Raw genomic sequence first — 27,386 nt, 5'->3', positions numbered from 1 at the left:
CGAGAGACCTTGGTCTGAAACGAGGGAGAGCCGCTGCCTGTCAGTACAGACAATTCTGAGCTAGACGGACCAATGGACTTAGTATTAGGCAGCTTCCTATATTCCTAACTGTGGCTGTAAACACACTAGTGGCCAGATCAAAGCGTTTCCATTAGCCGCACCCGGCGGGGGAAGGATCAGTTGAGAAATCTCTTAGAAGCGAATTTTTAAAAACGGAGTCAAGCTGCTCCCACTACGTTTTACAGGGAAAAGGGTGGAATTTGAGTACTGTGGTGTGCCCCAGTTTTCACAAGAGAGAGGTGGAGACGCACTTGGAACCGACAGAACAGTGAGTCGATTCTTCCCTGTGATTCCCAGGTTTCTTTGGGGAAAGGAAAAAATCAGTGGCCAACAAATTTCAACTTGTGATATATCTCAGAAATTAGGCTTTGAAGACCCACCGAAGTGTGTTTATTTTTTCTGTCTTTTATTTATTTTGTAGTGTCTGTGTTATTGCATATAAAAAAGCTTATGCTATAAATTAATTACTCCTTCACAAAATAGTTTCTGGAAAATTGTGGTGAAATGATGAGGCATCAGAATAGCAAAGCATCAAGGGATTTCAAAGCTTGATCCCCTTATTGTGGTTACTCACAATTTTAAGGCCCACTGAATTCAGTAGGGCTTACTTCCAAGTAAACACAATTGCAAGAAGTAGGTACCATTCAGTCCAGCAAGACTGTCTCCCTAGTAAACACAAATAGGATTGGTCGCAATTGTTAGCACAATGCCTTGAAAGCAAGTCTCATTGCACTACAGAACCAAACCTTTACTCAAAAATAAAGCCCATTGAATTTAGCAAGACTTCTTCCCAATGTAAACATGCTAGGAAATCATTTACTTATATTTATATGCAATATTTCCCCCAAGGATCTCAAGCGTGCAGAGTGTACTTGTTCCGTCCCCCCAATTATCCTGAAAATTAGGCTGAAAAATAGTAATTGGCCCAAGGTCAAGCACTGAGCTTCATGGCTGAGTGGGGATTTGAACCCTGATCTCCCCAGTCCTAGACCAACATTCTAATTCAGTGGTTCCCAACCTAGGGGCCGTGGCACCCATGGGGGCCACGAAGTAATCCAGAGGGGGCCACAAACAATAAAGAAATTGATTTTTTTTTAAAGTCTTCACTTCCTGGATGCTGTCTGCTCCCCACTGCTGCTGCAGATGATACCTCCTCCTTACTCCAAACGAGAGGGGAGGACTTTTGCTGAAGCACCAGAGCGTCCTTTAGGCATGCCAAGGGCAGGCATCTGCCTTTAAAATGTGACAGATGTCAAAGGAGGCTGAGGGCGGAGCTTCAAGGAAGAAGAGGGGATTACTATTGCTTACTCCCATCTCCTTGTGCTGCTGCTGCTGCCGCCACTGCTGCCCATACTCAGAACGAGAGGAAAGGGCTTTTCGTGAAGCAAAAAGAAGCAAGACTACAAGGAAAGGCTGCTTTCCCCCTTCCTTCCTGGCAGCTTGCCTGTCTGCATTTCTTGGCTCCTGCTTTTCTGCCACCTCCTTTTAAAATTATTCTTATTTGTGTTAGGTCCAAACCCAACACGCGAGTCGCCCTGTGAATCCCCAACTCGCTTACACCCGAGAAAAGTGCGGAGCTGAGTGCAAATGAACCCACTATCAGAGATCAAGTAACACAAGACAATTCCTTTGCAAAGGGGACCCAATACTCACAAGTCAAGACAGGTCAGCATGGGAACCTCGTTTATTGGTGTCTTAGGGTTTATATAGTCTCACCCCGAAGTTTACAATATCGGGCTCACGTCATAAATACAAAAGCAATTGCTAGATATTACAGCCTCAAGGCATATGTAAGGAGGTAAAGGGGTGCAGGGGAAGGACAAAGTGGAAACATTGAGACTATCTTTCAGACTCTATGTCTGCATACTTCGCATGTCCTTGAGATAAGCACTATGCAGCAACAGACAAAGGCAACTATTGAGGGGAGGCCCAGCTGCAACCGGGCGCCCCATAAGTTGGAGACAGACATGAAATTACTTTGCTTGCATATCAAAGGGTTTTACAAGTCAAGGTTTGTGGGGCAGCAGAACAACTTTTAACATTTCTATGCAAGGCACATTTGTAACAATAAGCAAGGTTATAGGCATAGATGTGATACAAGAAATACATAATAGTGAAGTTTCCAGCTTAAACCGGCTTTATTATTCGAGCCACTGGAATGTAGGTAAGGGTCAGGTCACCAGGAAATAAACCGACATTTTATATCAAAAGTCATCTAAAGGCCACTTTGGTTCTGTTTCCCATGATACCCAAGCTGGTTCAGGTAAAGCAAGTGAGTTATAGTTCTACAGGCAACTGGGCTTCAAATCCAATCCTAACAGTCCCCCCTTTCAGCCCTGAGAGAATAACTAGTCTCTCAGGCAGCTGTATTACCTTGCTTGGGTTGCCAGAGTGGTCTTAAAGCCATTTCCATGTAGGTTGGCTGCGGCTTTCGGGAAAATGACAGTATAAGTCTGTTCAGACAGGCTGAGGCCAATTGCATCAGATTTGGAATACATTGCAAACAACAGCAGACAGAGATCAATATGGCAATCACCAGGACAACGTAAAATACAATTTTATGCCAATCTGGCCATGCCGAAAACCAATCAGAAAACCCAGAGAACAGGGAGAAGTTTCCAATGCGCTCTACCTCGTGATAGATTTTCCCGATATCATTAATGTGTTTAATGACATCAGCTTTGCTGTCCGTAATGTGGGTACAACATTCGCTCCCTATTAACGAACAGACCCCCCCGTGAGAGCTTAATAAAAAATCCAAGGCTAACCGGTTTTGCAAGACTACAGTTCTAATTTGTCCCTGCTCATTTGTGAGGTCCGAAAAGGAAATAGCCGAATCATTCATAAAACGTTCAAAGGCTTGAGAAAGTTCTACGAGTTCCTGATATGTTTTGGCTGCCCCATACATTGGGAAAAAGCCTCTCAACACTGCCTCCCTTGTGCCTCTCTTGTTACGGCGGTGCAGGGTTGGTAGGGTGGGGGAAACCCAGAGCCCTGGTACCACCCTCCCTAAAGTACAGGTCCATGAACCCGATGTTGGTAGTTTCCTTACCGCTGAGTGCCCACAAAGCCACCAGAGTCCAGCTGGGGTTTGGTGATCCACTAAGTCCGTGAGGAAAGGCACTAAGTGATGATCTGCAAAAGTCAGCCGCAACAAATGCTGCCGGATGGATAACCATGTTAAGCCCGCTGCTCTGTGTGTCCCATTTAAAAATGTCCAATTACCCGGGCTTGTAGAGAAAATTAAGCCATCACACATCATTCCTCCCGTCGGCTGGCTTCCACTGCCTACACAGACTGACCTGGCGATGGGCCCGCTTAAGACCAGCCCCCCTTCCAATTCCTGTGAGCTGGAATGTGAAGCAAAAGAAAGATACTCCTTTAATGGCAGAGGGGCCCCGGTCAAGGGGACTCCAGCCTGACCATGTGGGGGTGTATGAGCACAGACATAACAAGTGCCTTTCTTAGGGGCTGTCTCTTCCATCAAGGCAACAAACGTGTTTCCATCCCACCCATCGCCTATTTTTGTGTTTCTTTGCCTGAATCCACCTATTGTTTTTATTTCACGTGTGGCATGTGTTACCTGATTTTGTGAGGGTTTCCGTGCCCTCAGCTTATCATTCAGCCATGCATAACAGGATGGTATACCAATACCTACACAAAACTTCTCTTTTTCTGTTGTCTGGATCTGAAAAGTAAGCATATTATACTCCGATCTTATAGTATTAACATCCAAATTAGAGGGACAACCATAGTTAGGCATAGGGTGATATTGTCTGCACCGAAGTGCGAGTCTGATGGGCCATTCAATTTCTATGCGGGTGCAATGAACTATCCAGCTGCCTGTGTAGTTATGTTGTAATATAACGGCCGTTTTGTAACATAAACGTCCCGCAATTTCAGCCTTCACCATTCCTTCCTTTATTTGGTCCACATCGTACAGAAAGGGGTCCGGGCAGTCCTGTGTTTTGGGTATTGTTCGTCCGAAATCTTTTAGGTAATAATAGTCATTGTCACTGCATATTTTCACATTTGGGGGGCAACAAAGGGGCCAGGCATGGTGGATCAAGACGCCTCCGACCCACAAACAGACAAGCATCCTCCATTCTTGTCGGGCCATTTCAGCGTTGGCGTGATACTATTGTTTACTCAATATCTGCGTCCTGAAAGGGAAGTTGAGCCGCTTGCCACTGGCCGGTTTCTTCGTTCCTCTGCAAGCGTATTTTGGGGACCCGGGGAGGTGGAGATGCTGCCACTACAGCAGGCTTTACGTGGGAATGATGTATCCACGACTTTCGCCCTTCCAGGAAGATGGCCGCTTGTTTTTTTTTTTTTTTTTTTTTTTCAATAATTTTTATTCAAATTTTCATAAAACATACAAGACAAAATCATAAAACATTCAAAGACAAAAAACAAAATCAAAAATAGTTAAACAAAAAGAAAAAAAGAAAAAAAAAAACAAAAATAAAAAATAAAGAGTAAAATATTGACTTCCCATTTGTCAAAGATCAAATCAGTTATAAGTCTATAATATATAACAATCCTGTCTCTTAAGTCATATTATAAAATCACTTTCCTCCAGTAGTTATCTTACTTAATCATCAAATCTCATAAACATTACTTTATTCTTTCCACAAAAAGTCAAAGAGAGGTTTCAATTCTTTAAGAAATATATCTATCAATTTTTTTTTCCAGATAAGCATATCGATTAATCCATCTCATTACTAATTATGATAATCTTATTGTCATAACCATAGTCAAAATAAACATTTCAATTAATCCATCACATCAGAATCTGTTAGGTTCAATAATTTCAGTAGCCATTGTTCTATTATCTCTATTAGTTCCATTTTCCATCTTCCATCTTCAGTAGTCTTGTTAAGTCCAGTAATTTCAATATCCAATCTTCCATTATCAGTATTCCATAATAATCTTGCTGTCAAAGCCATAGTCATATAGTAAGAGTCTGATGGGAATTACCTCTATCCCAAATATTTTCTTGCCATCCATTCTGAATAGGTTGCTGAAATACTGCTGTAAAATCATATCTCTGTTCTTTTTTTCAAAATGCACTGGGTCATCTCTTAAAAGTTTTTCCATTGTCACATGGCTGCAGTTAATTCCATAGATTTTCTCTATATTGGGCTCCATCACATCATTCCAGTCCAGAAGATTATCCATGCCATTGATAACTTTATCTCTAGAATCTTCATTCATTTCTTCAGAGATAACATTGAGTTCCAAACAATAGATTTTATTTCTAAAGTCCATAGACTCCAAATCTTGTTCCTGTTCCACGTTGGTTCCAATCTCCGGGATCTCCTCTCTCACAGGGACCCCTATTCCAGTCTCCAGGGTCTCCTCTCTCACAGGAACCCCTGTTCCAATCTCCGGGGTCTCCTCTCTCACAGGGACCCCTTCCAGGGTCACCTCTCTCACAGGGACCCTTATATCTTTAATCTCCTGCTTCATTTTACTCAATTCAATTTTCGTTATCTCAATCTCATCCATTATTTTCTGAAACATAGTTATTTCCAGATTTTCAGCCACTTTCTTAATTGCCATTTTAAAAGAAAAATATAGGAAAACCACTTCTTATTTCAGCAACAATTGGGTTAATACTCCAAACTTGGTGACATCACAGTATAAACAGTGCAGACAGCCTTATCTCTCCAATAGTTAAGTAAACAAAATGCAGTTCCCAGGATCGAAACAATTAATGGCAATCGTCAAGAAACAGATTCGTCAAAATAAAATAGACCAAAAAGAGAGTAGTCTCAAAACAGTATAATATTTTTCAAAATAAAAATCTGGAATAGAAATCCCTCTTCTGTGTATATCTTTAGAATGCAAATCCAGGACAGCTTTTTGCAACAAAAACAGAGATAAGCTATTAATTAGTGCGTAGCAGAGAGAAGTTATGGCTCCCCAGTGAGATGTCAAAAACTGATCAATCTGGCAAATCTCTTTTAAACAGCAACAATTTAAGTCAAATAAAAGAAAAATATAGAAAGAAGGGTGCTTGCCTGTTAGTGCGTTCTCTCTTAGAAGATAAGATGAACGTTCGCTTTAACAGATAGAGCTTGCTGTTGAAAATCCGTCCCACCTTCGTCGGCTGGACCTCGTCCCATAAATTAATGAGATCTGGTCGTCCCAACAAAAATAGGCTTTGAGGTTAATCTCTTCGTTTCTCCCTACCCGGGAGAAGTTTAATCAGTCAAAAAAAAAAGAAAAAACTGACTGATATATCTGAATAAGCTTCTTTTGAGGCAGGAGCCCGTCTCAAAAGCAGGCACAGGCTAAGTCACCCTTCCCGGAAGTCCGGAAGATGGCCGCTTGTGTAGATAAGAGGACTTGATGTGGTCCCGTGTATCGTGGCTGCAGAGAATCGCCCCTCACGAATTTCTTTGCCCAAACAAAGTCCCCTGGGCGGTATGGATGCACTTGGTCCTCAAGGGGCACCGTCTTGGTAAATCCAGCAGTTTTCCACAACTCGCGAATTCTATTCTGCAGAGAAAGATACTGGGATACAGTTATGTGATCCCCCCCCAATAGTGAAACATCCACATTTGGCAAGCTCCCCCCTTTTGTTGGAGGCCTGCCATACATTAATTCATACGGTGAGAGCCCTAAGGCTCGGGTAGGACGGGTACGCAAATGGAAAAGAACGAGAGGGAGTACCTGAGGCCACCTTAAACCTGTTTCCTGAGTATACTTAGCCAATGCAGTCTTAATCTCCCGGTTCTGTCTCTCCGTCGCTCCGGATGATTGTGGATGATAAACAGTGTGAAACAGATGTTTGATTCCCAGACCTTCTTCGACTTTTGCCAGAATCTGTCCTGTGAAGTGTGTTCCTCGATCTGAATCTATAACCTCTGGAACCCCGAACTGTGGTATTATCTCTTTTAGCAGTAATCTAGCCACTGTTGTAGCGGTGGCATTTGTGGTTGGGAATGCCTCTATCCATGCTGTTAAGGGACATACCATGACCAAGAGGTGTTTCTTTCCTTCAGCTTTTGGGAGATCAACAAAGTCAATTTGAATGTGTAAGAATGGTGCGGCCGGTACGGGTCTACCCCCTTGCGGGGCCCTGTTCGGTAAGGTGGGGCCGTTTGCTTGGCAAATGTGACATGCTTTCACTATTGCACCACATACTGGTTGAATTCCGGGGGCATACCAGAAACGCATGATCGAGTCCACTAATGCGTGTGTGCCATAATGACCCCCATGGTCATGGAACCATTTTGCTGCTGTTTGGTACAAGGATCTGGGAAGGCATGCTCGACCGTCAGGCATGGTCCATAATTGCTGCTTCAGGATTGCTCCTAGCTCAGTCCATCGCTTTAATTCCTGTGGGGGTACTGAAAGAGATACAGGTGGGACAAAAGCAGTGGTGACCAGTGCCAGAGTCGGCATGCTTATAGGAAATAATGCCGCCTGACGTGCAGTTTGATCTGCCAGGGCATTTCCTAGGGTTACAGGGTCTTGCTCCTTGGTGTGTGCTTTGCAGTGCACCACTGCTAGCTGTGAAGGTTCAAGAATAGTTTGTAACAACTTTTGCACAAGTTCCAGATGTTGGATGGGTTTGCCCCCGGCAGTTGTAAACCCCCTGTATTTCCACAAATGAATGTGACAATGTATAACTCCGAAAGCATACCTGCTATCTGTGAAGATGGTCACCTTTTTACCTGCCGATAACTGGCATGCTCTAGCCAGAGCGTAGATTTCTGCTGCTTGTGCTCCCCACCGTCCCGGGAGTGCTGCTGCCTCTATTACTTCCCACTGCGTTGTTATAGCAAAACCCGTGTATCTTACCCCATCCTGGTAGTAGGAGCTGCCGTCAGTGAAGAGAACGATATCTGAGTCTGGTAGCGGTTCATCAGACAGATCAGGTCTGATCTGTAAAGTAGATTGCAGAACTTGTACGCAGTCATGATCCGGAAAAGGCGGAGGCAGCTCAGGCAGAAGGGTAGCTGGGTTTAACGGCCCGCAACGTTCAAACCGCACATTAGGATCCTCCAGCAGCTCTGCTTCCAATTGTTGCTGTCTTTGTGCTGAAAAAACTTGCGTGGTTCCTTTTCGCAATAAAGCTGAAAGTGCGTGTGAAGTCCAGACAGTAGTGGAATGACCAAGGGTCAATTCTTTTACTTTAGTCAGGAGTAAAGCCGCCGCTGTAGCGTGCGTGTGCATGTGGGAGTCCCGCGAGCTACATTGTCAATTTGTTGTTAATAAAATGCCACTGGGAAGTGACTGGGACCATACAGTTGTGTCAAAACTCCGCTAGCTACCCCCGATCTTTCATGCACAAACAAATGAAAGGGTTTACCGTAATTCGGTGGTTTCAAAGACATAGAAGTAGCTACGCTTTGTTTTAATAATTCAAACGCCTTTTCATTGTCCCGGCTCCATTGTATCAGATCAGGAGCTTTATTTGCGGTAAGCGCATGTAGCGGTTTGCTCAATTCTCCACAGGATGGCAGCCACGGTCTGCAAAACCCAATCAGCCCCAGAAAACCTCTTAATTGTCTTTGGAAGCGGGCAATTCTGTATAGTCGAGACACGCCCGGGATCCATTTGTCGCCCCTCTGGCGTTAGGATAAACCCTAAATATTTAACTTTTTCTGATAGCCACTGGATTTTCTTCGGGTCGATCTTATGACCCCTTGAATGCAAGTATAACAGAAAAGCCTTACCGTCTTCTCGCAGCGCCCCCTGGTGTCCATTCGCGATCAAAATATCATCAACGTACAAAACAAGAACTGAACCCCCTTTTGGGGTGAACCCCTCAAGGTCGTCCCGCAGGCACTGGCTAAACACCCCGGGACTGTCGCAGTATCCCTGAGGAATTCGGGTCCAAACGAAAGAGCGCTGATCCCATTCGAACCCGAACAAATGCTGCGAATCTGGGTGGAGAGGAATGCTGAAAAAAGCATTTTTTAGATCAATGACGGTAAACCACTTCGCGTCCCATGGAATCTGGCTGATGATTGTCACTGGGTCTGGAACAACAGTGTGTAAAGGGATCACATACCTGTTCACCGCCCTCAAGTCCTGGCAAAATCTCCACTGGACTGGATCTCCAGGTTTCTTTGGGGGTTTCTTTATAGGTAGAATAGGCGTGTTGCAGGGGGTTCGCTGCGGCCGGATGACTCCTTTTGCAATAAAGCCTTCAATTATGGGGCGTATGCCTTCTCTTGCTTCCAGTGATAAAGGATACTGCGCAGCATTAGGTGGGGGAAGGAATGGCTTTACCTGGATTCTTACAGGGCTTACCGATCGCAGCAATCCCACATCCGTATCTTCTGTGCCCCATAGGTCAGGCGGTAAATCAGCAAGATCTTCTGGTAAGCTATGTCCTAAATGTTTGTGTTTAACTGCAGTTCCCACTGGAACCCCCAATACACTCATCAGTAAACCCACCCCATTAGGGGTGCAGGTTAAGGTAGCCTCCAGTTTACATAACATGTCACGGCCCATAAGAGAAATAGGGCATGAGGCAGAATAAAGAAAAACATGGTTAAACACTTTATCATTGTACTTTACTTGCAATGGTGACGTTATACACATAGGTGTGGGGTTTCCATCTACCCCCATTGTCATTTTTACTTCTTTACTTAACCAATTATTACAAGCAACATTTATCAAGGAGTATGTGGCTCCAGTATCCACCAGGAAAGTTACCTCCTGCCCCTGCACACTTAGGGACAGTCTGGGTTCTTGGGTTGGGAGAGAAAGGGAGAGAAAAAAACCTGCTAAAGACATAAGATTCATTAGCCCTGTTCCCAGCCCCTCCCTATCCATGTTTAGTCATTGCTGGTTCACTTGGCGACCGCCGTACTGGTCCCATGAAGCCGGTGTCTGTTGAACGGCAGGTGGAGGTGGGAGCAGAAACTCTGCATTCGTACCTGTAAAGTACTGAGAGCTATTCTGCTAAGGGCGGTATATAAATTGAAATAATAAATAAAAATAAATAATAAAGTCTGGGTAAGAAGGGTTATTAGGTGTATATTGTGTGTTCCCTGTCCTCCATGGACAGTCCTTCTTGAAATGAGAGTAATCTCCACACTGAAAACAAGCCCTGTCTCCCTGCCACGACTGCCTCATCTGTCCTCTTCCTCTCTGCTCTCCGGCTCTCGGCCCCCTCGGGAACCCTCTTCCCCTGCCTCAATATCCTCTATTTGGTGGCTGGCCTCTTATCGCAAGAGCCAGCATTTCAAAATCCTCCTTCTTCTCCTTCTTTCTGCTTTTCTCCTTGTCTTTATCCCACACAAAATCCGCCACTTCCAAGATCACAGTCACAGCCTCCCCCCCCATCCGGGTGTGAAATTTAAAAAATAATCCCTCACCGCTGGCTGCTCTTGATGAACAAAATTGGCAATGAGGGTCGGATGATCCAGCACGTTTTCTGGGTTCAAATTGGTATAGCTACGTGCTCCCTCTAACAAGCGTGACCAGAATTTCCTGGGAGGTTCGCTGGCTTCTTGTTTTATCGCCATAAATTTAGCTTGGTTGGGGGGTTTCTGTGACATCCGTTCCAAATGTGTCAGAATCCTATCCCTATCAGTCTGCAGCTGGGCGCAGCGAGGCTGTGTCCAGTCTCCCGCTACCCAAGCCGCAGCCGTTTGTGCTCGGTCCGACCAAGCTCTATTCACTGCCGCCTCCGCAGCCCATGCGGTCTCCAGTGTCCACAACCTGCTATGTTCCTCACCTGTCAGTACCCTTCTCAACAAATGTTCCACATCCGAGTACGTCGGATTGTGGCTCTCAAACAACCTGCCCAACAGTTCTCTTATCCTTCTTGGCTGTTCCCCGAAAGTCCCAGCCATCCTACTCCATTCCTTCAAATCCTATTCCAACCAACTCTTTAACTCAACCACCTCTGTCCGCTGAACAGCACCACGGCCATCCACATACGTCTGATCATGTACAATCAAAGGCAACTCTAACGCTTCTGCCTCTTTCCTTCTCCTTTTTTCGCTGGCGCGTGTCCATACCCCCTGAGGCCCCCTTCTCTTTCCCCTTTTCATCTGTCTCATCATCTGACACATATGAAAGGGTCCCAACCTCCGGATTGGGATCTCTGTTCCCGGGAGCTGGGAGCGGATCCGGAGCGGAGGGTATTATAGAACGATTCAAGACCGTTCTTTTACTTGACGTATCGTCATTAAAATAATGAGGAGGGGGTTCCTCAATGGACAAAGTTCTCACTGCCATCAAAGTGAGGCTATCCCATTTTTGAGATCCTATTTTCCATAGGAGCCAGAATTCCAATTGGTCCCGGTGGGTATCCCCAATCCATCTCCGTATTCCCAATAGCGGAGCGGTTTCAAAGGACCCACCCCTCGGCCACCGTTCACCCGGCACCGACACTGCAGTCATCCGCGGCCACTCCTCCTCACAGAGCTCTATCATCTTTCTCTTTTTCAGGCCTCTTTTGCGCACTGGCAATTCTTCCTCTTCCCACAACATGCACATTATTCCTAAAGGGCTGTCCTTTACCGGCACACTCCCTTTATTTCCCATGACGTCTGATAGAGGTTTTCCTCAACTGTGCTTTATCCCCGTAATGTCAAAGCAACCCGCTTTTATTGACAACCGAGAAAATTCTCTCATGGCGCCTGTTATCAAATTAAGGGGTGTAATGCCAAAAAGGGGGTCCGCACAAGGGATCCCGGACGAGCCCCCAATTTGTTAGGTCCAAACCCAACACGCGAGTCGCCCTGTCAACCCCAACTCGCTTACACCCGAGAAAAGTGCGGAGCTGAGTGCAAATGAACCCACTATCAGAGATCAAGTAACACAAGACAATTCCTTTGCAAAGGGGACCCAATACTCACAAGTCAAGACAGGTCAGCATGGGAACCTCGTTTATTGGTGTCTTAGGGTTTATATAGTCTCACCCCGAAGTTTACAATATCGGGCTCACGTCATAAATACAAAAGCAATTGCTAGATATTACAGCCTCAAGGCATATGTAAGGAGGTAAAGGGGTGCAGGGGAAGGACAAAGTGGAAACATTGAGACTACCTTTCAGACTCTATGTCTGCATACTTCGCATGTCCTTGAGATAAGCACTATGCAGCAACAGACAAAGGCAACTATTGAGGGGAGGCCCAGCTGCAACCGGGCGCCCCATAAGTTGGAGACAGACATGAAATTACTTTGCTTGCATATCAAAGGGTTTTACAAGTCAAGGTTTGTGGGGCAGCGGAACAACTTTTAACATTTCTATGCAAGGCACATTTGTAACAATAAGCAAGGTTATAGGCATAGATGTGATACAGGAAATACATAATAGTGAAGTTTCCAGCTTAAACCGGCTTTATTATTCGAGCCACTGGAATGTAGGTAAGGGTCAGGTCACCAGGAAATAAACCGACATTTTATATCAAAAGTCATCTAAAGGCCACTTTGGTTCTGTTTCCCATGATACCCAAGCTGGTTCAGGTAAAGCAAGTGAGTTATAGTTCTACAGGCAACTGGGCTTCAAATCCAATCCTAACATTTGCAAGGCCACCCAGATCTCACCTTCAGCCCAGACAGAGCTAAGGAGCAGTGAGGAAACTCAGGACTTGCTCGTCCCCCATCTCTGAGGCTAAGTGTGTGTGCCAGCATCCCCCCTTTCTTCCACCTACACTCCGCCCCTCCCAATCTCTCTCTCCAAGATGCTGCAGGAGTTGAGGGCTTCCCCCATCCCACGTGCCCAAATGCATGGCTGCCTGCAGATGCTTGCAGAAGGGGCAGGTGTGTTTGTGTGTGCACTGATCTGTCTTCTGCTCTATTCTCACTCCCCAAGTGCACACTAACCAAGCCATCAGTTCTTATGATCATTCCAAGGCCTACAAGCACTAACCCCTGTCCTTAGTCTATCTGCCCTTTTGTCTTCACAATCTAGCAACTCCACCACTACTACATTGCTGCTTCTTGATGATGATGATGATGATTTTAAAAATAGTCAGCAGGTTGGCTGAGGCTGGGGTCCACATACTTCAGCTAAAATGTATTTAATTATTGCATTTATATCCCACCTTTCCTCCAAGTTGCTCAAGGTGGTGCACATGGTTCCTCCCCTTTCTGTTTTATCCTTTCACCAACCCTGTGAGATAGGCTAGGCTGAGAGATTATGTCTGGTCCAAGGTCACCCAGTGGGCTTCCTGGTTGGATGGGGATTTGAACCTGAATCTTAGTCCAACACCAGTGTTGGGAGACAGGACTGTACAGATTGTGGGGGGTGGAGGAGGATACCAATTTGATTGGACCTTTGCATTTAGAAAAGAAAGCAATGCCTCCCTGTTTGCAGGGAGCTTTTTATGGAAAGGGATATTTGGAGATGTGATTTTGCCACGCACCATTTTTTCCATTAACAGAGTCTAAAATTACAATTAGCATGGGAGCGGGTCATGAAATGTTTTGAGCTTAGAAAGGGGGCCGCATACTCAAAGATTGGGAACCACTGTTCTAATTTTGACACCTCTCCCATTAGAGTCAGCACAGCTTATGTCTAAGTAAGCATACATGGGATCAAACTACACAGTAATCGTATGAAGAGTTACTTGGAAGTAAGCTCTATTGAACTCTGCCCAATTCTATGCATGTTCACTTCACATTAAGTACCACAGATTTCAGCCCCAAGTCACTGTGTTCAGGCTTGCAGACTCAGTAGGATTTAAGCCCAGTTCTCGTCAGCAGCAGGCGGGAGTATATGGACTGTACTTCAGATTGCAAATGCAGGCTCACACAATGGAATGGAGTGCTCCTCCATGCAAAATAAAGTCCCTGCGTAGAGAAAACTAGGCTAGAAGTTCAGGGCAAAGGCTAAAGTATGACATTTTCTTCTGACTTCTGATGTTCTGCGTGGATGGATTTTTGGGGGGGTTTTATAGAGAAGCAATCCATCATGTGACTCCGCAACAGCTGCCTGAGGTATAAGAACATAAGAAGATAAGATCCATGCTGGATGGGTATGGAAATGAAGAGGAATGGCACTCCCCTGCGACATCAGAAACTCTGGCCCAGTTGGAGGTCACTTAAGTAAGCGCACTCTGTGACTGTACACATTCAGGCAGCAAGTGCTGGAGAAGTGCATTCTCGGCACAAAACGGATTGCAGCCGTTTCAGCAAAAAGTGCTTTAGATCAGTGAATAGTGTGGGATAGGGACAACATGGGGATGATGTTCTGTGTCCAGCACCCCAAAAATGTGCCTGCATCCTGCACTGGATGCACATTAACACACAGTGTGTACACAGCCCTAGTTTGGAGATGGTAGAAACGAGTACTATATCCTGCTTCTGCTGTCCTTTTGACTTGGCCCCTTCCTAGTGGTCAGTCTTCTCACCTGTCCCCTCCTCAAATGACACAGAACCCCCTACTTGAAAACTAAGGCACTACTGAAGCCGGAAAGACATCCACAAAACAGAGTGGGTCTTCAGTCTGAGCAACATACATAGGATCACTATGTAAATTTTATCTGTATGCCAAATAATAGTTTTATATGCTCACAAACAGCATAAGCCTAACCATGTGTATTCAGAGGTAAGTCCTACTGAATTCAATGGAGCTTACTCCTAGGTATGTGGGGTTAGGGTTCCAAAAGGATTTACTTCTGAGTAGACATGGTTAGGACAGCACATTATAAATGATGCATTTCCTGTTGTTAGGAGTAAGGTGAGTTTACTTTTGATACAAAAGGAAGTATTGAATATTTTCCCCAAAGTTCCATTATTCCTAGAAGTTCAAAACTCAGTAACAGAAAATTTCCAGAAATTTTACATCATTAGAGCTGGACCAATATAGGAATCATTAGCCAGGTCGTCATACATTAGCCCTTCTGCACTGTACTAAACTTTGTGTTTTATGCATTTATTTATAAACTAGTTATACCACTTATATAATATAAATCTCCAGTGTTAAAAACAATAAAAATACAACAGCATTCAATAAAATTTCCTAAAAACTAAATAAAACAATGCATACCATGCCAGCTTTTTTCTCCAACCATGTAGAAAATATTTTTTATTTTTCACTGGCTTGAGATTTACCAACACAGATTTTGAGATGGAAGAATCAGGACATATGAGATCTACATCACTGGAGCTAGGAAGGAAGCCCAGAAAGAACCCTCAAATGACCTCCATGACAGGCCATATCCTCTCATCCCCATCTGAAGGAGACCCTAATGCTCTAGCCCTCCATCTTGCCAGCCACTTTCTGTTAATGATCTTACAGAATTAGACCTGTAAGGTAGTTTCAAAAACTGCAGAGTAAACATGATTAGCCCTAGATCAAAAGGTTCTGGGACAAATACCAGAAATTCTAGGATGATTCACACATTCCTGTTTACCACCTCATTTGCAATCACTGTATATTTGAGGCAGGAGGCTATGCATTTCAACCATCTCTGAATACCAGAGAGGACAAAACTACTATTGTCTGTGATCATCACTAAACCAATCCTATGAATGTTTACTTGGAGTAAATCCTTGAGTGCAGGACACAGAATAATGGGCTCAAGTTGCAGGAAGCCAGATTTCAAAACCTCCTAACTGTTAGAGCTATACGACAATGGAACCAATTAACTAGAGAGGTAGTGGGCGACCCTGGAGGCATTCAAGAGGCAGCTGGACAGCCATCTGTCGGAAATGCTTTGATTTGGATTCCTGCATTGAGCAGGGGGTTGGACTTTATGGCCTTGTAGGCCCCTTCCAGCTCCACTATTCTATGATTCTATGAAATAGGAGTCCCACTGGATTCCTATTAAGGTTGCAAGTCTGTGTGCACTTACTTGTGATTAAGCCTCCTTGGACTCAGTGCATCTAACTTCTGAGGAAACATGGTTAAAACTGGGCTCTTTTTACAGGGAAAATGCTCCACAAGAAGATATTTACTTCTCCAAATACATTGTGTAAACATAATTATTGCAGAATGAAAGGAAGTGAGTCAAAGAGTCCCTGATTTCACCAAGGCACTTCTTACATATTTCAGCATATTTTCACTCCCTTGAACATAAAACCAAATCAGAGTTTGAAATTTGGGCAAGCAAGACTTTGCATATTACTGCATGTGTAATGAAGTGCCAATTGCTGCTTTTTATTTATTTATTTATTTATTTATTGCACTTGTATACCGCTCCATAGCCGAAGCTCTCTGGGCGGTTTACAGCAATCAAAAACATTAAAACAAACATACAATTTAAAACACATATTTTTAAAAAAATTTAAAACACAATTTTAAAATTTAAAACAATATAAAAACAATTTAAAACACATGCTGAAATGCCTGGGAGAAGAGGAAAGTCTTGACCTGGCACCAAAAACATAACAGTGTTGGTGCCAGGCGCACCTCGTCAAACAAATAATTGCATAATTTGGGGGCCACCGCTGAGAAGGCCCTCTCCCTTGTTGCCGCCCTCCGAGCTTCCCTTGGAGTAGGCACCCGGAGGAGGGCCTTTGATCTTGAATGTAGTGTACAGGTGGGTTTGTATCGGGAGAGGCGTTCCATCAGGTATTGTGGTCCCAAGCCGTGTAAGGCTTTATAGCTCAAAACCAGCACCTTGAATTGAGCTCGGAAACATACAGGCAGCCAATGCAAGCGGGCCAGAATCGGTTTTATATGTTAGGACCGTCTGGTCCCTGTTACCAATCTGGCCGCTGCATTTTGCACAAGCTGCAGTTTCTGAACTGTCTTCAAAGGCAGCCCCACGTAGAGTGCATTGCAATAATCTAATTTGGAGGTTACCAGACCGTGGACAACTGAAGCCAGATTATCCCTGTTCAGATAGGGACGTAGTTGGGCCAACAACCGAAGTTGGTAGAAGGCACTCCATGCCACCGAGGCTACCTGAGCCTCAAGTGACAGAGATGGTTCTAGGAGAACCCCCAAGCTACGAATTTGCTCCTTCAGAGGGAGTGCGACACCAACCAGGTTGAACATCCACCATCCGGTCAGAAGAACCACCCACTAGCAGCATCTCAGTCTTTTCTGGGGCAGCTTGGGAAGGGGTGATTTTGGACAGCAAGGAGGAGAAGATGTGTAACCCTTTCTCTGCCATCTGTTTTTCCACTCTAACACAGCACAAGCCTATGCATATTTACTCAGAAGGAAGTCTCACTGATACCATTGGGACTTACTCCCAGTAAATAAGTATAAGACTGCAACCCAAATCATCCCCCCTATTACTTTTTCATCCCGCAAGATCCCTGGACGTGTACCACCGATTGAACTATAGTAATGCACTTTAAATGGGTCTGCCCTTGAAGACTGTTCAGAACTTGCAACTGATGAAGAATTTAGCAGCCGGGGTACTAACAAGTAATACTTAGCTGGACACATATTATGCCTGCCCTAAAAGACCCGCACTGCTTGCCAATATGCTTCTAAACCCAATTCAAGGTAGTTATGTTAACATATAAAGCCCTAACTAGATGGGCCCCAAATATCCAAAGGAGTGTCCTTGCATTTAGACCTATCTGAATATTAAGATGCTGGTAGTGGTGTGGCCGCCTGAAAGGCAAATGGGAAGGCCTCCTTTGTGGTCCTCACCCCCTCCTCCCAGATTATGGAACTCCCTCCCCTTGGAGGTGCATCTCATTCACACCTCTTCACCCAGAAATTTGTGAGGAAATTAGTTGTTTTAGATCAGGTTATCCTGTCCCCCTTTGGCAATGCAGTAATTGTGTTTTCATTATGGCTTTTATTTATTTATTAAAAATTATGCCAGTTAATACAATTAAAAACAAAACCTTTAGCAGTTTCCTTTAAAAACAATAAAAATACAACAACATTCAATGACATTTCCTAAAATGCAACAGTATATCACAAAAGTACAAAGCAAAATATATAATAAAACTCAGAGTCCAGGAAATCTTGGGTAACCATAAGGCTTTTTTGTGACAGTACTCACCACTGGTATGGAATACCAGCACCACTTTTTTTACTGCCTATGGCAGCCATTTTGTGCTGAAACCCACAGCACTTTTATTAAGATATCAGTACTAAAAAAGCACGGTACGCATTTAAGTTTTTAAGACAAGTTTAATGGTCATTACTGTCTCCACCTCATGAATTACCCCCAAAGAAGGGATTCCAGAGGGTGGGTGGTATCACTGAGAAGGCCCACTTCCATGTGATCACCCCAAGTGACATTACACAGGGTCTCCTTAGAACAGGAGTAGGGAAACTTTGGGCCTCCAGAAGTTGCTGTACTACAGCTCCCATCATCCCTGATCATTGGCCATGTTTGCTGAGGCCGATGGGAGTTGTAGTTCAGCAACACCTGGAGTGCCAACGTTCCCCACCCCTGCCTTAGAAGTTCTTAAAAGTTCACCTTGGTGTGTACCAGGGAAGGGAGTGCTATTTATTTATTCATTTTATTATTTATTTATTATTTAATTTGTATCCCGCCCTTCCTCCCAGGAGGAGCCCAGGGCTGCAAACAAAGCACTAAAAACACTAAAACATCATAAAAACAGATCTTAAAATACATTAAAATAGCGCTAAAAACATTTTTTTAAAAAAACAACTTAAAAAGGGGGTTAAAAACATTATTAAAAGACATATTAAGCAATTCTAAAACAGACGCAGACTGGGTAGGTCTCATCCTATAAGGCTTGTTGAAAGAGGAAAGTCTTCAAAAGGCACCAAAAAGATAGCAGAGATGGCGCCTGCCTAATATTCAAAGGGAGGGAATTCCACAGAGTACGTGCTGCCGCACTAAAGGTCTGTTTCCTATATTGTGCAGAACGAACCTCCTGATAAGATGGTATCTGCAGGAGGCCCTCACCTGCAGATCGCAGTGATCAACTGGGTATATAAGGGGTAAAACAGTATTTCAGGTATCCTAGTCCTGAGCTGTATAGGGCTGTGTACACCAAAACTAGAACCTTGAACGTGGCCCGGTAGCAAATGTGCAGCCAGTGCAATTCTTTCAGCAGCGGGGTGACATGTTGGCGATACCCTGCCCCAGTGAGCAGTCTCGCCACCACATTTTCACCAACTGCAGCTTCCGGACCAACCTCAAGGGCAGCCCCACATAGAGCGCATTACAGTAACCCAGCCTGGAAGTTACCAGTGCGTGGACAACTTGCTATGTACGTTTCAGTGATATTTGAATGCTATTTAATATGTTTTATTGCAGACCACACCTTGCAATAATATGAGACCTTATGGTGCAGGGTGGAGTACAAATTTAAGCAAATAAATGGATAATAAATGATGAAGGAGTTGTTATTCTGAGATGACCAATCATACAGACATACAATGAAATGGATGGGGAGTGGGGAAGAGAGCTGAAATATCTCCCACCACTTGCTGCTGCCTGTAAATATACATCAGTCCTGATTCCCATCCAAAGCTGGGAACAACCAGTGGTTGCTGTATGGGAGAGAAAGTCTAAACAGCTTCCTTATTCTTCAGGAACAATATAATACAACATACAGAATGGCAGCTTTTGGAGTCGGAGAAAGAGACTGAGTTGCTTCCAGATAACCTGGGGTTTGTTTAGCATTCATCTTAACTTGTTGCACAAAGTTTGAAAGATAGCATTGGCTATTTATTGAACATGCATTCGCAGAGAAGCTAAATGTTGCATCAAGCAAATGTTATTCCACACTTTCCAGTGCATTTTCCTGTCACTTTCCTCATAAGCAAAAAGTATGATGTGTGGAGGAGCAGATTTCTTACACCAGAATTCCAAATCAGCGTTGACTGTGCAAGTTGAATGGGATTAAATCCGACCCCAAAATAGAAAAAGTCTGGAAGTGTCCTGCATTTTAGACTCTGAAAATGAGGAGCATTTGATGGGGGCACTGGCTATGTCCCTCTACAGAGCTAATGCGAAGCAATAAACATCTGGACATCTGTTGGAGTCCAGCTTTGTCACCACTTTCTATGCTCACCTATATATTTGTAAATAAAAGCATATATCCCAAAACACCACAAGCCTCAGTGACCTCATTCCAAGGAGATAGAACTGGCAACCTGGAGTTCTCACTGTTTGGAGAATCAGGACCCACACACAACAGTTCATCCACACATCTACACCACACATTTAAAGCACATGGCTTCCCCCAAAGAATCCAAGAAACTGTAGTTTACCCCTCAGGTCCTCACAGAGCTATGATTCCCAGCACCCTTAACAAACTACCGTTCCCAGGTAACCATCTGCTTTAAATGTATGGTGTGAAAGTGACTGTACATATTAAGGGCATGAGGCAGTATCCAACAAAGTGGTTGCGTTAGCACAGGTGTGGGGAACCTTTGGCCCTCCGAATGTTGCTGAACTACAGCTCCCTTCAGCCCCAGCAAGCAGGGCCAATGGCCAGGGATGATGGGAGTTGTAATTCAGCAACATTCAGAGGACCAAAGGTTCCCCATACCTGTGTTAACACAAGATCTTCTGGCTGTGCAACAGAATTTCTCCTTTCGCTCATCTCCCACACACACACACCTTAAATCTGTTTAGGAGATTTCCCCCCAACCCTCCAGAGCAGATTTGGGGAGGATGTGGAGCATGCAGAGAGAGGGAGGGGAAGTTTAATCGCTGAAACTGAAATCCTTGTGCTAATGGAACTACTTCATCAGAAACTGCCTGTAGGTTTTGGTGGTTTTTTGCTATGTACCCTGATCCTTCCTTGAAATCAGTGGCAAAGAAGAAAGATGTTTTTTAAGGGACTTTGCAATAGCATCATAATATCACACACACACACACCGGTGTCAGGTCATGACTCTTGGTTGAAGAATAACTGCATAAATAACAGGAAATCTCCTTTCACCCTGCTATATAACCTCTGTATTTTGGCCGTCATTCGTGTTGCATCAGATTTAAAACTAGCAGGGAGCTCTTCTTGCTTAATCTGTCAAACACCTTTCAACATCCCCGAAAGGATTTTTAAACAAAAATATTTTTTGCATTAGACACTCAGGTAAAGTACCAAAACATAAAATTAACCAGCTTTCCCTTATATGGAAGGTGTCTTTCTGTTTTTTAGATGAGGAAGTTGATTGTGTGGATGATTAATCTTAAAGCAAAATAGAAAGGATATGAGAAGCCATGAATGAAATGTGAACACATTCCATTCCCCAAGTAAAGGCATAAAATTGACTGAACCTAATGATTTTACATTTCTTTTATTTCTCTTCTATACTCAGACCCTCTGATCTGGAAAGGACACTTTGCATTTACTGGGTCTTTTTATTGATAAATGCCCAAAAGTTGTTTTACACTTACAGCATAAACATAATAGGTGTCTGGTATAAAAAGAAATCTGGGACCAATTTCTCTTTATATGCTAAATTATTAGGAGTCTTCTTAGTATTATTTTGTTTTTGACCTGTTTAGACTACAAACTGTGAGCCAGCTGAATCTAAATACTTTGACTAGCTCAGTTACTGCAGTTTCCAAAATCTCTTCAGTTCTGAGGGTACAACTTGCTATAGTGCAGGAAATTTATGATCCTGATATTCCTTTTTTTTTTTTAATTAATAGCAGCCATGGCAAACCTGAATCTAATTGGGGCCATGGCACTGGTAGAGGTGGGAGTAATACCTGCCCCCCCCCGCTATTTTCCCTGATTACAACTAGGGATGTGTAGACACCATACGTATAAAGCACATGGCTCCCCCCCCCCCAGGAATCCCGAGAACTGTATTTTACCACTCACAGAGCGACAGGTCCCAGCACTCCTCACAAACTACACTTCCCAGGATTCTTTGTGGGAAATCATGTTTCTCCTGCTGGGAGGAAGGGCCAGAGCTTGGAAGATTACTTTTAAAAAGTAATGAGTTACAGTTACATGGCACAAAAAAGTAGCAATTACTGTTACAATTGCAACTGCTCTGAAAGTAACTGATTGCTTTTTCTCAAAAGTAATCACTACAGTTACATTTCAGTTACTTTAAAAAAATGCCTACAAGGTGCTGGCCTTGGCTGCTGCACATCTAAGTAGCCTAAAACAACATTAAAAATAAACACACACATACAGAGGTAGTAGAATAACTATTTTTATCCATAAGATAGCAATGGTGGTCTCTCTGCTGGTAAAGGAGGTGGGGAGGGAGGCAGAGGCCACTACTCAGATCTTTGCACATCAAACCAAGTGCAACCCCCCCCTCAGCCAGCAAGCATAATTTCTCTCACTTAACCACCTCCTGGACCCTGCCCTGCCACCAACTAAGGGATATGCACCCAAGCAAACACTTTCCCAAGATACAAAGAGGTTAAAATACTGCAAATGCGGCACAGTAGCCAGAGAGGGTCTTGGTGGAGGCAGAGCTTGGAAGATTACTTTTAAAAAGTAATAAATTACAGTTACAATTACATGGCCTTAAAAATGGAATTACCATTACAATCACAATTGCTCTGAAAGTAACGGATTACTTTTTCTCAAAAGTAATAACTACAATTAGATTTCAGCTACTTTTTTAAAAAAACGACTACAAGGTTGCGGCCTTGGCTGCTGCACATCTAAGTAGCCTAAATCAACATTAAAAATAAACACATACAGAGGTAGTAGAAAAATTCTTTTTATCCATAAGATAGCAATGGTGGTCTCTCCGCTGGCAAGGGAGGTGGGGAGGGAGGCAGAGGCCACTACTCAGATCTTTGCACGTCAAACCAAGCGCAATCCCCCCCCAGCCAGCAAGCATAATCTCTCTCACTTAACCACCTCCCAGACCCTGCCCTGCCACCAACTAAGGGACACTTGTGATGTTCCTGTATTAATGTATATATGGTATATGCTTATCAATAAATGCATAAAGCCCAATTTATAAGGACCAGCTGACAGTCCTAGAGTAGTAAGCTGTCCAATGATGTTGTGGTAGTTAGCGTTCTGGAGACCAGGATCAGCCAGGAATTTCACTGGGTGACCTTGGTCCTGTCAGTCCGACCGTAGTCTACCTGACAGGATTATTATGAGGATAAACTAGGGACCCATTGTGATGTTCCTATATTAATGTATATATGGTAAGTGTTGGTTGTTTAGAAGATACATGGTAAGTGGAGTGAAACAGGGGGAGTGAATGAGCAGTAGAATGCGAGATGATTGGCTGAGTGTTTAAAATGGCTGAATGTATAAAAGGAAGAGTGAGAGTGGAATCTGGGGGGGAGAAGAGAACTGAGTGGGTTGCTTGGTGGGGTTTAGAGAGTTGTTTACCAGGAGGGAGGTGGAGTTCGGATTAGTATTGAGTAAAACCATATGCTTATGTGCCTTAAGAAGAAATCTTGTTAATCTTGTTAGCTTTGTTATCTGTAATAAATACTTAATTTGGTTTACCAAAGGCCTGATCCTTGGCTGGGGTTTCACAGACCAGAAGGGAGGGTAAGGTAATGACCAAGGCTGAAGGGGGAACTGTAACAAATGGTGGCAGCAGTGAAGAGAATAACAATACCAGTATTCAGAGTCTCTGGGAATACTAGTATTGGGACGTTACTGGTGGTTGCCTAGCAGGGGGATCTGTTGAGATCTGTGCTAGAGCGGGGAGAGAAACCATAAGAGAGAGCGGTCCGGACTGGTGGAGTCCCTGGTGGTGCCTAGTGACAGGCAGTAACCACGAGCAGGTAGGAACCTGACAGGGAGAGCCAGAGAAGGACGCCTCACAACACTCACCCAAGCAAACATTTTCCCCTGAGATGCAAAAAAGTTAAAATACTGCAAATGCAGCACAATAGCCAGAGAGGGTGGTGGAGGCCACTTTGTGTGCCAAGTGCAAACACAGTATTCACACACACACACACACACACACACACACACACACACACACACACACACACACACACACACACACACATTGTTATGTTCCACCTCCACAGTTTATCTCCATTCTGCTGCTGCCGCCTCCTCATTTATCCATGTTCTTGCCTCCAGCTCCTTTTTCCCTCCACTCCATTCTTCACCACCACCACCCATTTTTTAAACAATTGTTTTCTCCACCCCATCTCACTCTCCACCTCCTCCCTCGTTGCCTCCTAACCACCCACAGAGCATGAGGGAAGAGCAATGCTGCACAGAAGCCCAGTTTGAGGCACATGATTTTCATCTACAAATCAGAGGAGCAGAAGACTTCCCCTGCTTCCTCCCCAAAAGTAATGCTGGAAACATTACAATTACTCCACAAAAGTAATAAAATTACTCCTAGTTCTATTACAATCAAAATGTAAAGGAATTACCCACTCGATCCTCAAAACAGTACTGTAATGAATTACTTCCAAGCTCTGGCTATCCCTCAGCACCACAGCCCTAGTGCTTCCCATGTGGCTGTCATTCATTTTTATAAAGACCATTGGCGATCTTAATCACTTACCTTCTCCTTCATGCTTAATTTGGCTCTCAGTAGTAGGAGTGCGCATTGGACTGAAACAAAACATGAACTGAAGCAGGGTTTGCCTGTACCAAAGTAGGCTTTCTGAAGCACCCTGAACAGAAGTGGATCTCCAATGCACCTTGGAAATGTAGATGCTTTTAAAAGACACCTCTGCAGTTTGTCTGCAAAAATTGAAATATTTCTCCCAAGCTTGCCCCAGGGTGTAGAGAGTGGAGAAGGGGAGCTCTTTTTTGATTAACAGGTCTACCTTCTAATCAGAAGGAATGATTCTACCAGGCTCTCCAGTCACAGGGTTTGGGGGAAAGGATGCTGAAGTCATGTATCACCTTGTTCTTGTTTGTTATTTGCTCTTTGCTAATTCTGCAAGTGATCCTTGCTTGGAAAATGGTGGACATTCAAGTATTTCTGCCTCTGTGCCACCTGTCCATTCATCTGTACGTAACCCAGAGTGGCTGGACAGCCAGCCAGATGGGCGACTAATAAATCTAATAAATAAATAAATAAATAAAAATCCACGTCTGTCCAATCAGCTTTGCACTTACTTTCTGTGACTTTTGGTGCTAATTCAGCAGCACAGAAGCCTGAAGCAGTATTTTTATCATTCATCATAACTCCCTAGCCCCTGCACCCATTCTTCTGAGATTTTACAGGTTACTTTTCTAGGGGAACTGCTACAATATATGCTATTTTCATAATAAAATCATTTCCCAGAAAACCACAAGGTTGGAAGGAAATCCTTTTTAACTGTCCACACACACCCCTAAACCAACTTTAATGGCACCTAGCACAGAAATTCCTAGACCTATATGTCTGTAATTTTGCAGGTTTGTTGTTTAGGAGTATCTCTCTATTTTCATTCAAATTACCCATAAACCAAATATGAGAAATTAAGTGAGTGCCTTTTTAAATGATATTGGCTGTCCATGCAAGAAACCACTACAACTACTGATTTAAAATCTGGCAAAATTCATCCCCTCAGAAGAAGCTACAATTCCTGCAAATTGCATCCACTTCTGCCAAAAAATAAAAAAGTATTGACCATTTCTTTTTTAAATGAAAAATGTTAAAAGGTGCACAGCACAAAACTCCCTAAACCTACCTGTCTGTAATTTGGCAGGTGTTGTCCACTCTGAGGGGGCTACTATGATGTCAAATGTCATCCCATTCTGTCCAAATGAAAAGAATATATAGCCTTTTTAAAATTTCCCCATAATAGTGAATGGGAGAGGTGTGAAACTTTTTCCCCAAATCAGAATTTGGAACCCGAGGCAAATTGGACAGACCAAATCATTCTCTTTTCTGAAATTCCATATAGGGATGTCAACCAAATCATGTGGTCAGTGCACACCTCTGCTCAGTAGTTTTTGAGAAATTCTAGTTAAACTCTGTGGCCAAACATTCAGGACTTCTGGACTGCAACCACTTATATAAATAGGATTTTAACAGAATCCAAAGAATTACTGCAGTTGTCCTACCATTCATGGTCCCAGGGCTGGTCCTACCATTAAGCAGAGTGAGGTGATTGCTTTAGGCAACTGATTTTACATGCCATGAAGGAGCGGCAAATTGTTGCATATCCAATTTATTATCGTTGTATTTTTGTGTTATTGTATTTTTGGTGCCCAGGAGTGGGAATCTTAGCATCAGGCCAGCAGACTGGGCTGGCACACAGGCCACTTGGTCACAGTCTTCCCCACTATAGTGAGAGGTATTATAGTTCTATTTCAGTTAGAGTACTTATTTCTAACTTTGCATCTATACATATAAATTTGCACATGCAAATACTATGCAAATTGTTGCCCTCTTTTTGATTACATATTTCCCCTTTTTTGGCAATGCATAAGAGGCCACCCTAGGTGCCAAAATACCTGACTGGAGTGGGGCATTACTCACCTTGGCTTGGGGAGAGGTACTTGCTGCTCTGCCTCAGGCAACAAAATGTCTTGGGCCAGCCCTGCATGGACCCAGTCTCTCTTTCAGGATAGTAACTCCTACACACAGAGAGAGAATTTGTTTGTTTTTTTATTGCATTTATATCCCAGCGTTCCTCCAAGGTGCTCAAGGTGGCGTACCCTCCCCATTTTATCCTCACAAGATCCCTGTGAGGTAGGTTAGGCTGAAGCACGATGGCTGGCCCCAGGTCACCCAGTGAGCTTCATGGCCAAGTGGGGATTTGAACCCTGGATACTCTGACTACTACAACTTACACACTGTTCCCTTCATACTTTATCTCTGTTAACATGGAACCATAATGTAAAGTGATTCCCTGAGCCGCCATGTTGGGGACCACTCATATCTATTGCATTATTTCCTATCACGTCTCCATATTTAATTTTTACCAGAATTCTTTAGAGGGATAAAATCTTTCTGGCGGCATTGGATTAAAAACTAGAACTACCACTGTATATATAGAGCTGCTGAAGTTTGCCTTGCTTTTCCAGCATGAACTCAGAAATGATCATATTGTTACAAAATAAAGTACAGATGTCATCCCTTGCAGACAAGTAGTTAGCAGCAGTTAGTGTATAAAAGAGGCTCATGCTTAATGCTGTTGCTGCTGCTTCTTTGTGATGCTTCACTTCTGCCAGGTTTCTTCTTGTTTGTCTCATTTACAGCTATCATCCCCTTCATTCAAGCTGACTATAGCCTTTGTTACTCATCTAGTTTGGTTTCTCATCAGTTTTTATTGCACATCTTCTCATTCATGCTCCCTACACGGTACCATCTGTCTTCCAATTGCAGGGACTTCCATCACACCCATCATTTTCTGTGTTGCATAACGGTTGCACCAAAAGAAATACATTTAGTTCTCAGACCTTCTCTGTTTATCTAAGGAGGAATCTTGACATTTCTTTCCCACCATCTTGATGTTTTTTCCCAACATGCAGAGTTCATTTATGTTCTGCTTATAGGCAGGTTCACACAAACAACTGGTGCTTATTTTCTTTCGGCATACAAGTACTGTGGCCGTAACAAGTACTGTGGGACATAACCAGAAAGAGGAACT

At 43.7% G+C, this 27,386-nt stretch overlaps 1 long non-coding RNA gene across 1 annotated transcript; it reads left to right on the top strand.

Annotated features, from left to right (window-relative positions):
• The first annotated feature begins 96 nt into the window (after window positions 1-96).
• On the top strand, window positions 97-19,538 carry LOC133388547 (uncharacterized). The gene is made up of 3 exons (XR_009763859.1): window positions 97-328; window positions 13,944-14,091; window positions 19,472-19,538. It is a non-coding gene; the product is annotated as an uncharacterized LOC133388547 (long non-coding RNA).
• The last annotated feature ends 7,848 nt before the right edge of the window (window positions 19,539-27,386 follow it).

Source organism: Rhineura floridana, chromosome 7 (assembly GCF_030035675.1).
Source record: "Rhineura floridana isolate rRhiFlo1 chromosome 7, rRhiFlo1.hap2, whole genome shotgun sequence".
Taxonomy (NCBI): Eukaryota; Metazoa; Chordata; class Lepidosauria; order Squamata; family Rhineuridae; genus Rhineura; species Rhineura floridana.
Note: the sequence above shows the minus strand (reverse complement) of the source record. Positions and strands in the feature narration are given on the sequence as shown.